We start from the raw sequence: 17386 nt of genomic DNA, 5'->3' as shown, positions 1-17386 counted from the left end.
CAAGTAAATCATTTTACTAGAAGCAGGAAATCATATGCAATCCAAACTCAGGTCTTCATCCTTCTTACATCCTCAAGAGGACATGAAGTAGTTCACTAGAAAATGTATCACTGTTTAAAGGGAAAGCTATATTATCAGTTGAATGTGTATTGGCTTATGGGCAATAGGCTCTTATTTTTATTGTATGGGTTTACTTTACTAAGAGCAAAGTTCTCTGGCCATTATTAAAGGGTTGGTCTTGCACAGTTTCTACGAGGACACTAGAAACTTGGGGGTTTAGGAGGAAGTACGTTGGGTCAATAATCCTCAATTTGAGAATCACATGCAGTTCTTCAAAAACACATTGGATTTTTCAACAAAATAAACCAAATTATGGGCACCTTGGTGTTGACTCATCATAATAAGGGATAAATATGCATTATCCTAAAAAATTATAACTAGTAGGGGGCAAAGCCATCATGCTTAAAGCTGTCCTACTCCCCAACTAACATCACTGCTAAAAGCACAGAGCCTTGGAGCAGGCTAGGGCACTGGACTAAATTTAATTTTAAAAAATTTGATTAAAATTATCTGATTTAATACTTCAATGTAATCTATAATCTTCTTAATTATATGCCATGGATACATATGATTGCTTGCTTTCTAGGTCTCTTCCCACCCAAGAAAGTTACTGGCTATGACACGGGAGCTCTGCCAAAAGAAGTCACAAGCTTTTATGAGAGAAATTAAAAATAATTCATGGAGAAATGGACTAACTCTTCTACACATACACACACACACACACACACACACACACACACACACACACAATTCTTGCCCAGAGACCTTTCATATCAAAAGATCTAGCTTTTCCTAACTAGGATTAGAGCATATTAGAGCAATAATTTTATTATTGCAGTCATTTTAGTCGTGCCCAACTCTTCATGACCTCATTTGAGGTTTTCTTGGCAAAAGATAATGGAGTGATGTGCCAGATCATTTGATAGATGAGGAAAAAAGTAGGTGGCTTGCCCAGGGTCACATAGCTCGTAAGTGTCTGCGGCCAGATTTGAACTCTGAAAGATTAGTGTTCCTGACTCTAGGCCCAGCACCACATCTGCTTGACCACTGGTAATTTTAGCTTTGACTTAAATTTACTTCACTATGCCTCCTCTGAAATGCTTCTCCTATTCATATAAAGACTATGATTTCCCTGAAGTGCAAAGCTCAGTGATGATGCCAGAGTGAATAGCATGAGGGAAGACATACCTCCCATGTCCTTGTCAGTAATCAGGAGACCCTATGACCCTTCTCAACCTAAGCCCCAAAGCCCAATTCAAGCCAGGCACTGTGTGTCTATTGACATCTGGATTCAAACCTCACCCCACCCTGCCAGAGACAATCCTGAACCTGACTGAACTCTAACCCTTGGATACACTCCCCTCTTCTCAATACTTTCTGGTACCAGGGGCCATCTCCTTGCCATTCCCTACAAGTTTTGCCATGTGGTCTACTACTTTGCTTGCTGAACCCAAGTACCACCTGGCCTTTGCATTTGTCATTTAACTGAACCCCCTTTTATATGTTGTTTTACCCAATTAGAATGTGAACTCCTCAGAAGTAGAGACCGTCTTGCTTTTCTATTTGTGTTCCCAGCACTTAGTGAGGAAGGAATACACAGTAATTGCCACACAGTAAATGCTTTAAAAGTGATTTTTCATTCCATTCCATTATTAACTCAAGACAAGATGGAGAAAAAGGTAGAGATTGGATTTATTCACTGCAGAAGTTTTTTTTTTAATTTATTCAGTTTCTTTTTATGGTTGCTGATTTTATGTATACATTCTGTTATTGGAAAAGAAAATTTGAAATTCAACCACATTTTAATTAAATGTATTTAATTCTGGCCAATAACAACCATGTTCTCAAAATATCATAACTTCCAAATATGAACAAATAATTCCAACTCATTTTCAATTTAAGAATATTCCAATTAAATCCCTACATATAAATATCCAGTTGCTACTTCACTCCATAATATTATTATTTTAGAGACCTTTCCCTCTGGAAATACAGGGGCCCCTGCTATAAAGTATCCTTGGCACAGCACAACTTTCATAACTGCCACCATCAGAGCTCCTATCCTCACCCTTCTCTTGATAGCAACTGTGTGTCCAAGGACAGATATCCAGTACTACATGTAATTCAACTACATCAATGTATTAAGAACATGTCATTTCCTCAATATGGGAATTCCTTCCGCTTATGCACAAATAGCACAGCTCACCTGTAACTGAAGTTCAGATGGACTAAGACACTCGTTAAAGGTTATATAACTAACGTCAGAGGCAGTATTTGAAACTAGGATTTCTCGACCGAAAGCCCAACACTCAATGCACACTACACCCCACTGCCTCTCCATTTGGCATCCAGGTGTGTTTAATCTGCAAATTAATTTGGGAGATTGCCCTTTAAACCACCATTTCTAGCAGATAAACTGAGGGTAATCCTTTTTTATATTTGAGACCCTTAGCATCTAGTATCAAGAAGATAATAAATCTATTCTATTTAATAATTCTGTGGAAGACCTAAGAATAATATTGAAGTGATTACAAATAAAGCTTTAAATCCTAACTTCAATACAAGTTCGAAACTGCCTAAGGCTGACACTTTTAAGTTCACATTTATCTTTTGCATTTGTGCAAAAAAAAATTTAAGCTAAAAAGAATTTAAGTATTTTTATTTGTGAATTCAGTCACTACATAGACAAAGCATGAATAAAGTTTAGTGCTTTTGTGAAGTGAAGTATTGAAGGAGGTAGATTCTAAGCCTATATCACCACTTTGTTCTGGATCTAGAAAAAAAGGAGTCAGTTGCAAAGTTGGCCCATGACTGAGATCACGAGAAAGCTAAACACAGACTAGAGAAGAACACATCTAGGTCCCAGACAGCATGGGGGAGGAGAATCCTATGTAAGGACATGGCCTCCTCCCACCTCCATGAGCTGGATATAGCTCTTCCTTTGGGCTGAGCCACATAGGAGCTATTCGCACTCTTCCCCATGCAAATGGGAGTTCTTGAACCTCAAATTCTAAAATCCAACCTGCTACAAAAAGAAGGGGAGTTTCAAAGAAGACCTGTCTCTTGTGGAGAAGCCAACTTACACACATAGCTCCTAAAACTAAGGTTTATTAGAGTCACAACATGCAAAAGTGACTGACTTGAATTTTGCCCTCAACTAAAATCAAGAGATATTCAGATAGTGTTAAGATTGAGAGCAAAATGTTACCTTTCTAGTAATCCTACAGTCATTTCCTATCTAAAGGAGGCCAAGCTCTCAGGAAAGTGTCATTAGCCTGTATGGCTACATGGGTTTCTAGGGCAAAAGGAGGACTCACTGGAATGTTATAGGGTTGTTCTAGTCTATTTCTCAAACCCTACGGATAGTTCCATAAGGTCAAATGCCTCTGTGGAGTCTCTGGGCTGAAAATGGAATGAAATGGAACATTGGAAGGGTTGCCTCTGTAGTAACTCCAAAGTGTATTTCCTTTCTGTGGAAGTTCCAAATCACAAGTGGTACCAGGAGGCTAGATATACCCCTTGGGGGAGTGTGAGAATTCACAGATTCACCAGAGCAAGAATTTTATTGTTTATGGGCTATAGTGAGTCTTTTATCTGTTTTCTATGGGATAAAATAAAGGCTATCCTGTGCCTGATATGCATTGTTACCATGAGTGCTTGTATGAAATCTGAAGACACTTTTGTGTACATCTATAGAGACCTAGAAATGAGCTGTATCCTGAGATTTCCCAGAGAAAATTCTAGGTGGTGGCAAAATAAGTCCCCCCCTAAAAAAGAGTGATTACTTTGGGGAAGCCTCCATGATTGAATTGGTTCTGTTTAAGCCAATAGCCTGGGTTACTTAGCCATAGGTTATGAAAATAACCTTTAAAAATACTGCTATAGCCAAACTAGCATTCAAACTTAAGAGGACACTATAATAAAGACCCATTATGTTTTAAAATCTTTTTTCATAGGTCATCTATATAGTACTTCATTACTGCCTCTACTAGTCATACTATGGAATCTATTTGGAATATGCATAACTTTTTTTTACCTACGGTCCTTGGGATTAGTTACAAACTACAGCAAATAGGATGTTTGGAACTAAGTCTGATAAAGTAACTGGAGTCTGACTGTAAGTATTTCTGATTCAAAAGGATTTACCAGATAGCACTCACAAGTAAGATATTTTATAAAAAACCTCTAGCCAGGTGCTTTAGAAAAAGGCATGTTAAATGCCCCAAACTCACAGAATCAAACTTGCAAAAGTTTGAAAATCCCCTATATTCAAGACAAATGACTCAAAATTATATTTATTAAATGTTCCATGCTATGGCACAACTACGAAACTCATTTTTACTCTTCTCATAGTTTACAACACACTTCCGTGCAAGCCTCAACTCCTTTAAATAATGTGCTAAAAAACTTTGTTTCTAAGCCTAAGTATGAATTCTTCTTTACTTTAACTCACTTAGCAAAGGAACTATTTCTGAACTCTCCCTGTTTGCAGTCCTTTTAGAATTTTCACTGCCTCACTAAGGCTGGTAATTCCCTGTGGGATCCTCAGTAGTTACAAAACTTATTCCAAACGTTTCAGACACGTGGCTGGAATTCTTTACCCTCATATGTAGTTCTTTTTTGTTCACACTGTAATAAAACAAAGGTCTATTTGGATCTCAATTGGGTTATTTTCTGTAACCTCCCAACTCAGACCCAAGAAATTTGATGGGGTCTGACACCTCAGGTGAAGAGTTTATTTCAAATTCTGTATATACTATGTTAAATAAATTTTTGCATTTGTGATTTAGGCCAAATAATGCTTAAATAATATGCCAGTATTTTATTTGGTGGTAATGACTATTCTGCTATATATTTTAATAGCTTCCACCAAGCACCAAACTCCTTATTTTTATTCCTTATTCTGGAATGGAGAAGATGTTGAATTTTTGCAGATGATGCCAACAGAGGCTTTTACATATCTGACAGATGGAAAGGCTTTGCATATGGTACTGCTGAGACCACATGTCTGTTATTCTAAGATGAGTCTATACAAGTTTACACAAGATCATTACCACATTAGTTGCAAGATAATGAATTGTTGAGCCACAGCAACCCCCATGAAGTTATTTTTTTAAGTTGGAGGTTATGATCTGTGTGGAGAAGAAGTCACAACAATAAAATCATAAAGACTCCCAATACTGAAGTATAATCCTTATGTCTCCTAAGTATGCACAAAGGAGTCTTTTTGGTTCATTTAGTCCAGATCGCTTCAGTATTTAAGTGGTTGTCAAACATTTTGTCCAGCTCTTTAGAGCTATTTGTGTGCGTGTGTTTGTCCTTCATTGCCGAAGAAGACCAAGCCATCAGAGAGATGATGACATGACTTGCACTTGACTTTGCTTTGAGTGAGGGAGGGCTGTGTAGGTCACCAGCCTCACTTCTCCCCCAGAGCCATCTGAATCCAGTAACCAGATATTCATCAGGATGACTGGAAATGACGCAGGATGAGGCAACTGGGGTTAAGTGATTTGCCCAAGGTCACACAGCTAGTGGGTGTCAAGTGTCTGAGGTGAGATTTGAACTCAGGCCCTTCTGGCTTCTGCCCTGGTGCTCTATCTACTGCACCACCTAACTGCCCCTTGGAGCTATTTAGAGGTAAAGTGAAATACTGCTAATAAGTATAGTACTATACCTACATTCCCACCCTAGGTGTCAGATAATAATCAATGGATAATGGCATAGCAGACAGAGAATGACCTCCAACTCAAAAACTCTGGATTCCAGTCCTGCCTGTGACACATAATGGCTGCTGTGTGACCCTGGAAAGGTCAACTTAACCTACAGAGTGATCCAGACAATTTTCTAAAACTCTAAGTTATAGAAAAGATGCTCATCTTCTTTGGTAGAAGATGTTGTTCATCAAGCTCCCTACAATAATGAAATCACAGTTCTAACAAAAACAAGAAATAAAAAAACCACCATAATATCCATAATTAATGCAGCAGCTTAGCCAAAACTTGAGACACATCCTTTAAGAACCACTTTTGTAGTATGGTCGACCAGGCTCTTGACATCCATCAAGCTATTATAACAGGAATAAGTCAACTTGAGGTACTTTCTGCACTCTAAAAGACAGAAAACAATGTCAAGTAAATGTATGCCCTTATGAACTTACCTTACATACTAAAATTTATATTCAAAGTGTTAAAATAGTAAAAGTTGAAAGAAGGAAAACCAAAAGACAGACTCATATAGGGGGTGCCATTTCTGAAGTCAGAAGACCTACATCCAAATCTTAATTCTTCCATTTGCTCTATGTAACCTGAGGCATGTCACTGTACCTCTTCTGGCCTGTTTTCTCATTTGTAAAATAAAGGATTATGAAAGAACTTTACAGTTCTAGGAAAACTTTGTTTTCTAGGAAAACTCTTCCATCATTTTTGTCAAATCGGAATGATCAAATTTTGTGCAGCAATCTACAAGATTTTGGGTTCCACTTGTTCCTTTCATTCTGAATACCCACATGTATCTAAGAATATTTTGAGATCTTTACCGATGACTTCACTTTCTGACTGTTTTAGTTAATACATTTTTATTTTTTGGCAAATAAATGCCACTTTAGCCTCAAAAAATTGTGGACATCTGACAGCTTATGCATTTGCATATTCATATTGTTTAAATTACTATGCATTTTACTATGCAAGTACATAACTTGAGTGTGGGCATTTGGGTCTAACATTCTTATGGGAATAGCCAGGAGGCTTGAGAGACTAGTAGCAATGCATTAGGAAGACTACAGAAATAGTATAAGGTGTTTTTAACTGATTATAGAATCTTTATTATATGAAATACACAAACTTGGCATTTTATTGTGTTATTTTTCAACATGATATAAAAGCTTGAAATTCTTGCTTTTTTATAATAAGTTTAAAAACAACTTATCATTGTAACAAATTTCTTTTCCTAGGCTGAACAAGCCTAAAATAGCAAATACACTGAAACTTAAGCTATTACATCTTTTGATTTACTTTAATGTCATAGTTCTTTCCTGACATGTGCCTCACTCTACCATTAACCACAACTCTTCTAACAGCTAATCAAAACCAACCAACACAGCAATCTTCTCTGACAGTATGCCACATTTTATAACTCAGCCTCTCTTTGTGAAGCCAAAATTAGTCATTATAATTCAATGGCATTTAACTGCCTTTCAGGGATGTTTTTTTCACATTATAGTAACTGTGTGTACTATTCTTCTGCTTCCGCTTATTTTATTTTGCATCAGTTCATACATTTATCCAAAACCCCCACAAAGTGAAGAATGATTGAGTAAATTATGACTTATCAGTGCAATAAATTACTGTCATGTGATTAAGATGAGTAAGGACAAGGATTATAAAGAAATCTAGAAAGATTTACATGAAATAATATGAAGCAAAGAAAACAGAACCTATATCAAGGAATACATGGTAACTACACCTGTATAAAAGGAAAATGTTCATAAATTAAAAAGGAAAGGTATATTTATACATACAGAGATGGACAAGAATATTAAAGACAGAAAAAAGTAAATGATAAGTCTTTATGGACATTATAGAGAGAAGTGAAAAGCCAACAGATTATGGTCAGATAAGGGGATTTCAGAATTCTTGAATGTGGAGGTGGTACATTTGTGGGTGATGGCAAGATGAAGGACGTGAACATCTTCTTTTGGCTCAGCTGGGATAAAGGAGCAGCTCATGGGAGGTGAATAGGCTGAGGAAATCTGAGTGGTTAGGGTATTTGAGGGAGAATCAACGTGTATGTATGTCCTCTGACTCCTAATAATGCTCTTTTCACTATATTCCCTTCTAGGCAAAAATCTCTCCACCCAGTATAACTGCTTCTCATTTATGTTTTGTTTTTTTTTAAAACCTTTCAACAAACTGGTCACCAACTGATGAACTTTGTTTTGTCATGGTTTCCCTTAAACGGTAATACTAAGAACTGAACACTATCTTCCTTATTCTGGACACTGATATTATATTAGTATAGAATTAAGATTATACAAACACTTCTGTCAATGTTGTGGTGCACTGGGCCTAAAGATTTTTTTGTATGGGAAATATTGTCAAGAAAGGTTTATTTCATCCTATACTATCCTATGCAATAGTTCTGTTTCAGTAAAGCTAAATGAAGAATGCCTTTAGACATATCATCTCATTTCAGTTCAATATTCTAGCCTCTCAAAATCATTTTAAATTTTAGTGCTCATCCAACATATTCCTTATCTCTCTTTGCATGGTATCATCTGGAAAAAATGATAATAATGTCTTTTATGCTTTCCTCTAAATCACTGATACAAATATTAGATAGAACAGGATATGGACAATATGCTGTGCCATAATACTAAGGTACTCTTTCTCTAGGGTGACATCAATCAATACTGCTACAGATCCATCTAATTATATTGTAAACTAGTCTACATAGAAACTAGTTTGTTCTCAAAGATCCCATGAGAAATTCAGAGCTATTTAAAACTGAGATGAGCTACCTCTGGGGGTACTGAGTTATCTTTCACTAGAGGTCTTCAAGCAGAGACTGGATAGCAACTTTTCAGGTGATGCTATGGATATGGTTCATTTTCAGGGGTGGTCTGGACTAGTGTTTACCACTGAGACTCATTATGCCTCTGATGAATCAGTCTAATAACCCTATGGAAAAAGAAAATTTTTAATGAACTCATGATCACAAGTCATCTTTTAAATAACTCACTCTATAAAACTGCTATAATTCTATAATATAATAATAAAAATCTATAATAGGATAATTTTATCTGTGGATAAGGTCATATTTACCTAGCCTATAGTTTCTAACATATCCTCAACCCCTTTATGGGTCTGCAGTTTCTAGAATACCAACAAACTATTTTGAAAAAGTGGGACATTTACTCATATCCTGCTTCCTGTACCACTCTTGTCCCTCCATAATTTGTTAAAAATTAGTGAGAATAGCCTTACTTTCACAATAGCAAGGTCCTTCTTTACCAGGGATCATACTCAACGCCTTGCTCCAAAATTCACTATGGATCTTTCTTGCCTACTGATTAAGTGAAGAGTCTAAGCTCAGGGCCTTCCACAAGCTATTCCCAATCCTCTTTTCACCTTTCCTCCTATCTTTTATACCACTACACAAACCTGAGACTTATAAAACTGATTTACTTGTCTTCCCCCAAACACTCCTGTTATTATTCCACTCTCATACTTTTGTTACTATTTTGTCCCTTTACCTGGAATGTCTTCTTTGTCATCTGAGTCTGTTAAGGTCTTATTTTTCATGAGGGTCAAATCCAACCATCAATTTCTTCATGAAGTCCTGCGGAAATCCTCCCACTTAAAAACATCTCCTTACTTTTATTTCTCTTATTAGTGTCTGTACAATTCATGAACTACTTACAATATGTTACCATAATTACTTATGTACAAGTCTTCTTTTCCCCTTCTGGATTATAAACTCCTTTATGAGGTCATTGTCTTTTCCTCTTTGTATACTCTGTAGCACTTTGAAAAGCACCTAGAATTAAATTAACTATTCTCACTAAAGCTTTTAAAGTCACAATCTACAGATCTGCGCAAAGATTAAACAACTGTATTTGAAAGGTTCTTCCAAGTTTGAAAAGTTCTGTTCTAGCATTCATTTATTAGCAGGGTAACCACCTTTCTAGTTACTAAACACTATTTACAGTAACCCCTGAATAAGTTATAAACACATTACTTAGGTGGAATTCAGAATATCTGAAAAGACAAGGTCTGTTCCTGACACTTATTTAAATAGAAAATCCAGATACTGATATGCCAGGGTTAGTTTGCTTTACTTGTAATTTGGGGTAGTCATTAAATATACTCGTATAAATCACTTGGAAATCAAAATGGTAATAACATATAACTGAAAATTGTACTCCTTCCTTGATATCTGCTGTGGAAAACTTAAACTTTCTATGTGGTACATAACCCAGAAGTACCGCTGAATCCTTACAGTCACTCCCATAAAAGTTTTATCCAGGCATTTCTTTTTCCTTGGGTTTTGAGGTTTCTTCATCCTACTAACCATTAAAACCTATGCTTTCTATTCTGAAAGCAGTAGTCACTGAAAGTCATCTCATCTCTTGTCCTTCAGGTAACTTTTCCCTTCCTCTTTTGTCAATTCCCTTCTTCTTGGGGAGTTCAAGTGAGTCTGGCACCTGGGGCAAATTCCATGCCCTAAAGTTCCAAAACTATTCTGTCTTCATTCACTCTCTCTCTCACATCACTGGCTGGTTTCCTCTCTGGATTTACTATCAATTTTTCCCCAACTTTTCAGTCCACTGGAAGTGGTCTAGCAGACCTCAGGCTATGCTATAGCTCTGGTTCTTATTGTCACAAAGCATTCGGCTCTTTTCAATAAGCTTTGGGTCAGGAAACGTGAGAAAGTGTGACTCGGTGGAAAGGACACTAGATCTGGAGTCAGAGGTCAGGTGTTCAAATACCTCCTGTAATTTACTGCCTGGGGGAACTTGGACAAATCATTTAACATATATTCACAACACGTACAAATATATAAGCATGCACATTATACATGTATGTGTCTGTTTTGTATATATATGTATACATTCATAGGCAGTTAGCTAGGTGGTGCAGTGGATAGAGTGCCTGGCCCGGGAGTCAGGAAGAACCGAGTTCAGATTCGGCCTCAGACTCTGTGAGCAGCTGTGTGAATCTGGGCAAGTCACATAACCTTGTTTTCCTCAGTTTACTCATCTGTCAAATGAACTGGCGAGGGAAATGGCAAACCGCTCCAGAATCTTCTCCAAGAAAACCCCAAAAGGGGTGACGAAGAGTTGAATACAACTGAAATGACCAACACACACACATACACCCTTCAGGGTGCCCAGGGGAGAAGCCCTCGGTCTAAAGAGCGCTCTCCCTCCAGGGGCTACAGGGTCACGTGCCAAGGTCCTACTGATTCCCATCCCCCCCTCGCCCCCCGAGACCATACCCCCTTTTCCTCTCGGTTGGTGGGGCCACATACCCAAAGGGCTGATCCCAACTCCCCTGCTGATGTTCGGCCTCAGGGAGTCGGGCGGAGGAGCGAGGGATGAAGAGAGAACTGGGACCGCTGGGAGCCGTTGTAGCGAAGGAGGGCGCGGGAGAAGCTGGGTGGGGGCAGGGCGGGGGGGTGGGACGGAGAGAGGTCCTGGGGTGGGGGGGGCGGGGAGGAAAGGGCGAGGGAAGCTAGGGGTGGAGAGCGGCTGGAGCCCTTCTCTAACACCTCCTGCCCCCCACTGCATGGAAGCTCTCCAGTCTTCGCTCCCGCCTCATGTCCTTTACCGGGGTCAGCTCAGGTCCCACCTCTGCCAGAGCTTCTCCCATTCCTTCCTCCAGTTCCTCTTCTCACATACTAAAATACCAAGCTGTTCTTCCTCCCTCCTCCCTCCTCCCTCCCCTCCACACCTCACGGACTACCTCCCGTTCTGACTCAGAATCCCCTTGGCGCCCACAACTGGACCGCCTACCCTAAGGGAAGCACGCTCCACTCCCAGAGGTGGTCCACCTTCCGTGCCCCGGCGGTGGCTCCTGATTTGGCCGCTCTTCTCCCAGATTGTCCAGGCTTCTTCTGCCCAGTTTATAGCTGAGACCTGATAAGGTCTGCTGACTGGTCAAAGCCTCTCCCTGTCCTCCTGGCTGCCAGCTTCGGTCCAAAAGGCAGAAGATGTCCAGGGACACAGGGCTGGGGAGGTGCGGAGGTGGCTATATGAACCCTCACTGTCGTCTAGCAAAGGGTTTCCATCTGGCCTACTTGGTTGTTGTCCTTCATTCTGGAAGAAGACCAAAATGACATCACTGTGCTAGAGTCAAGTTTTAATGTCTGCCATTGTGGCTCATCAGACCAATACAAACTGGGGAATGCTCTACCACGGTCAGGACACAAATAGTCTGTGTGAACATTTGGGGTGGATTCTCTAAATTTGCACTTCTTACGTTTCCTTTGAGCTGTTTCAATTCGGCTTTGCTCATAGAGCACAGCACCCTTTCTGATGTGGGCACGCCATGCTGAGCGATCCTATGCCAGTGTCTCCCATGTCACACAATCAATTCCAAAGTTCTTAAGAGAGACCTTGAGTGTGTACTTGTATTGCCTCTTCTGACAACCACATGATCGCTTCTCCTGTGTGACTTCTGCATAAAATTGTCTTTTTGGCAAGCCCATGTTTTTGCATTGGAGCATAGCGAGCCCATTGGAGTTGTGCTCTCTGAAGCTGAGTTTGAATGCTTGGCAGTTTAGTTTAAGTAAGGACCTCAGTGTCTGGTACCTTATCTGCCAGGTGATCTTCAGAATCTTTCTAAGACAGTTCAGATGGAAGTGATTCAGTTTCCTGGCATACAGCTGGTAGACTGTCCAGGTTTCACAGGCATACAAGAGTGAGGTCAGCACAATGCCTCTGCAGCCCTTCAGTTTGGTAGTCAGTCTAATACCTCTTCTCTCCCACACTTTCCTTCAGAGCCTCCTAAACACTGAGTTAGCGCTGGCAATGTGTGTGTGTCAACCTCATTATCAGTGTGTACATCCCTAGAAAGGACACTACCAAGGTAAGTGAACTTATGTACAGCATTCAAAACTTCTCCATTTGCTGTAATCAGTGGTTCCACATATGGATGATGTAGTGGTGGCTGATGGAGCACCTGTTGTTTTCTTGGTGTTGATAGGCCAAAATTATGACAAGCAACAGAGAATTGATCCATACTTTGTTGCATCTCAGTTTCAGAGGTTGCACTGGGTGCACAATCATCAGCAAACAGAAAATCACGCACCAACACTCCCTCCACTTTCTTCTTCACTTATAGCCTTTTCAAGTTGAAAAATTTACGGTCAATGCTATAGTTGACCTTGAAGCTGTGTCTTTGAAAGTATTTGACAACATGACTGAAAATATTATGCTAAAAAGAAAAAAAGCATGGGAACAAGCACACAGCCTTATTTCATTCCATTGGAGAATGGGAAAGCATGAGAATATTGTCCATTATCTAAAACCCAGGCCAGCATGACATCATGAAATTGACGTACAATACTGATGAACTTCTCCAGGCAAACAAATTTTGACATAATTTTCCTTAACCCCTCACTACTAACAGTGTCACAGGGCTTGGTCAGATCTGCAAATGTTGTGTACAGACCTTTGTTCTGTTGAAAAAGCATAGGAGCAAGCACACAGATTTATTTTACTCCATTGGTGACTGGGAAAGTGGCCTACTTAACTGCTCCTCGAAGGATGCCCCATTTCTCCCTGCCTTTGTATTGCCTGGAATGTTCTCTCCCTTCAGCTCCCATAGCTTAGTTTCTCTTAACTTCTTTTAAGTTCCAACTTCATTCTTACTTTGTACTGGAGGCAGCAATGCTGATAAATGTTTAACAACTGGCTCCCCCCACAAAAAAAAAAGTATACAAGACATACTTGTAAGATTTGTATTAATTGAAACAATTCTGGTACCATTTCACACTTATCAGACTGGCTAATATGACAGAAAAGGAAAATGATAAATGTTGGGGGGGGCTGTAGGAAAATTGGACACTGATGCACTGTTGGTAGAGTTGTGCAGTGATCCACCCATTATGAAGAACAATTTGCAACCATGCCCAAAGGTCAATCAAGTTGTGCATATCTTTTGATCCAGTAATACCACTACTATGAAATCATAAAGAAATCACAAAAAAAGGGGGGAAGAGCCTATATGTACAAAATTTATAGCAGCATTCTTTGTTGTGGCAAAGAATTGGAAATTGAGGAGATACCCATTAATTGGGTAATGATTAAATAAGTTGTGGTATATGGATATAATGGAATATTATTGTGCTATAAGAAATGACTAGCAGGAAGATTTCAGAAAAACTTGGAAAGGCTTCTATGAACTGATGAAAAGTGAAGTGAGTAGAACCTGCAGAACATTGTACGCAGTAACAACAACATTGTGCAATGATCAATTTTGATTGGCTTAGCTCTTCTCAGCAATGAAATGATTAAGACAAGTCCAAAATATTCATCATGGAAAATGCTATCCAAATCCAGAGAGAGAGACCAATATTAAGGCAGATTAATGCAGATTAAGGCATACTATTTTCACTTAGTTTTTTGGGTTTTTTTCCTTTTATTCTTTTTCTTCTTTCATAACATGACTAGTATGGAAATATCTTTTACATAATTGCACATATATAACATATAAAATTGTTTACCATTCTAGGGAGGAAGGAAAGGAGGGAAGAAGAAAATTTGAAACTCAAAATTTTATTTTAAAAAAGAATGTTAAAAACTGTCTTTATATGTAACTTGAAAAAATAAAATGGTGTTTAAAAGAAAAAATAAATAAAAATGAATATTAAAAATAGCCTTTACATGTAAAAAAATTTAAAATAATATTGTGTTTTATAAACATTTCTCCATCTCTTTTTTAGGTGACACCAGCTCTACTAAATGAATATAATACATGTCAATGTTACCAGACTACTAAGCCCTCATCACAACATTCCAAATTCACAGAAAAGCAAGTCAGAAAAATAAGATAATTTAAAATGAAATCTCTCATTGCAGCAGAATTTCTTGACCAAAAAAAAGGAAGATAAGGCTACAACCATAGTAAGTTTCCAGGTGATTGGCTTTTTCATTTTTGTTTTTAGTAAGGAAAACTAGAGATCTAGGGCCAAGTAGTAGATATTTAGGCCGTGTGGACCAATACACAAAAGCAAAGATAGCATATAAGTACTTAACAAGAAATCGTTTCCACAATTTTTTATTGGGGAAATTAAAAATGTAATAGTAATTAAGTACAATAGTTTATAAATCAAATTCTACTAATAAGAACATAATTCTTTTTGATAAGAGGATAACATTTCACTTAACTGGGGTATAAAGTTCTCTATCACCGAAATTTGTTGTTAATGTTGATCTGTAATGAGATTTTATGTTTTTATCTTTGAAAATGTCTTTTCACACAGAGAGGTACTTCCAGATACCTGATATTAATTCCATAAGGATATGATTTAAATTGAACTGAAAGGCTAATAGTCTTAAACAAGTTTGTTTTCTCTGGAAGCATTTCTTTAGCTGCTATAATCAAACACAATTTAATAAATGCTCCATCAGTAAAAGATTTTCCTTGCTTAGCTAAAAAAAAAGAAAACAGCTACCTGGAAATTTACTATGGTTATAGCTTTGTTTTCCTTTTTAATTTTTTGTCAAATTCTGCTGCAATGAGAGATTTCATTTTAAATTATCTCATTTTTCTGACTGTTGCTTTTCTGTGAATTATAAATAGTGTGATGAGTGTTTAGTCTGGTAACATGGACATGTATTGTGTTCATTTAGTACAGCTATCATGTCATTGCAAAGTAAACAACGCTTTGCCATCGAATTCAATAACAAAATAATCCACATTCCACTGTCTCAAAAATGCATTTTTTCTTGTTTTGACATGATATATATGCACAAGTAATAAAAATAAATAAAATGTTGCTGTAAGATGATACAAGCACTTGAAATGCTATCAAGTTATAACCATCTCTGCTATTTGTAGTGTGCACTAACAGCAATGGGAAGTGATTTGAGTACCATATATGGTCTACCTCAACTATTCAACTCTACCCTTGTAGCAAAAGCAACTGTAGATAATATATAAATAGATAAGTATGACTGTGGTACAATAAGGCTTTATTTATGGACACTGAAATTTGAACTACATATAATTTTAATCTATCATAAAATATTATTCTAATTTTGATTTTTTCCAGTCATTTAAGAATGTAAAAAAAAAAAACAAAACAACTTCTTCCCTATAGGGAAAACAAAAACACGCAGCAGACTAGGTAGCTTGCAGAATCCTGGTCCAGACAATCAACAAAACAGTGTATCAAACTCTGGTCTTTAGCATTTGCTGTTTTCTGAGGAATAGATGCTTACACTGAAAATTCCAGCACATTCAGGTAGGCGACCTTTCCCTGTCTCTGAAAGTCGTTAGAGTCTCCTCCACCCTCATACCCTGCCAAATTACCTCCCATCTACTCTGAAAACATCTCGTGCTATATTGTTTCCCTGCATTCAGATGTGAATTGCTTGAGAACGAAAACTGTTTTTATTTTCTTTGTACCTCTCCTGTCCCTTTTAGTAAAGTGCCTGGCGTAGTAACTACTCAATAAATGCTTTTCAGACTTCTTTGGACATTATCTGCTGATGAAAGTTTCAGGAAAGAGGCTGGGCTGGTGGCTGAGACAGTGACTGTCCTCAGTCTTACTTTTTCTCAGCCCACTAAACGAATTCACTGGAAAGTCAAGATATCACCCTGGTGACGTCATCAGTCCTCTTCGAGAAAGAAAGACAAACAGTCAGATAGTAAAATACTCAAAATTCCAGAGCTGTTTGATAACTATTGGGCAAATAACCATAATCTAGATTATCCTCAGAAGTAAAAATTTTCATTATAGAATATTCATCCTAAACTAGAGTGAGGTCTCTGATCATGGTGGGGAGTCCAAAGAAAAGACCAAATCTCCACACATTGGTCAGCTGTGATGAATCTGATTTTTGTTCTGAAGACCTTGACATGTAGGCGTGAAAATTTCACACAAGGGAGATAGGAGACTTCAGAGAAGAAACTGTAGATAAATAAAAAAAGAGAAGACATTTTGGAGTTCCCACGACAAGAAACTTTTCTAAAAGAGCTGGAAAAGTGTGTTTAAAAAACTAAAAAGAGTTTGGCAGTACCCAGAAGGGGGAGACAATGGAAACTAGAGCCAAGCAAAATCTGCAAAAACTGTGTCCCGCAAAGAAGTGTCCTATGGAGACCAATGTCCAGAAGACATCGCTAGGCCTATAACAGGCCCATCCAGCAGATGCTATGAGTTTAGCGTCAATAGGAGTGACCAAATGAGATAACTAAGTTGTAGTAGCCCTGTAGCATTATGTGTGTGTGTGTGTGTGTATTTATGAGTTGTCTCTTCACATATATGCCCTGACTGCTATGTTTCCTATGTGTGTCCATGCCATACCATGTTTACTTCTCCATGTGTACTGCCTATATATATATATGTGGATATTGTATATCCTGATTTTATTCTAGTAATAAGTTCCCAATTATACAAATTAATGACTTTGTCTTTTTTTTATTATTATTTATTTTTAACACAGTTTATAACAGATAAAGCAATTCAAACTTTTGGTCAGGTGATACATCTTTTTAAAGCATTTACAATATGGACCACAAAAGATTTTTTTAAACATTAACCAACTGAGACACAGATAATATTTATGTTGCTAACTTCATAAGCTCTTGACCTAATTGTC

The 17386-nt window shown here is 38.0% G+C and overlaps 1 long non-coding RNA gene across 3 annotated transcripts; it reads right to left on the bottom strand.

Annotated features, from left to right (window-relative positions):
• Positions 1–1734: 1734 nt before the first annotated feature.
• LOC140505874 (uncharacterized) lies at positions 1735–11185 on the bottom strand. Of its 3 annotated transcripts, none has more exons than XR_011967691.1 (3): positions 11089–11185; positions 8576–9594; positions 1735–6167 (listed from the first exon to the last, which is right to left on the bottom strand). It is a non-coding gene; the product is annotated as an uncharacterized lncRNA (long non-coding RNA). The 3 variants fall into 3 exon arrangements; XR_011967692.1 differs by having other exon boundaries at positions 1735–8735; positions 9311–9594; XR_011967690.1 differs by having other exon boundaries at positions 1735–9594.
• Positions 11186–17386: the final 6201 nt, after the last annotated feature.

The sequence above is a fragment of the Notamacropus eugenii genome, chromosome 5 (genome assembly GCF_028372415.1).
Source record: "Notamacropus eugenii isolate mMacEug1 chromosome 5, mMacEug1.pri_v2, whole genome shotgun sequence".
NCBI lineage: Eukaryota > Metazoa > Chordata > Mammalia > Diprotodontia > Macropodidae > Notamacropus > Notamacropus eugenii.
Note: the sequence above shows the minus strand (reverse complement) of the source record. Positions and strands in the feature narration are given on the sequence as shown.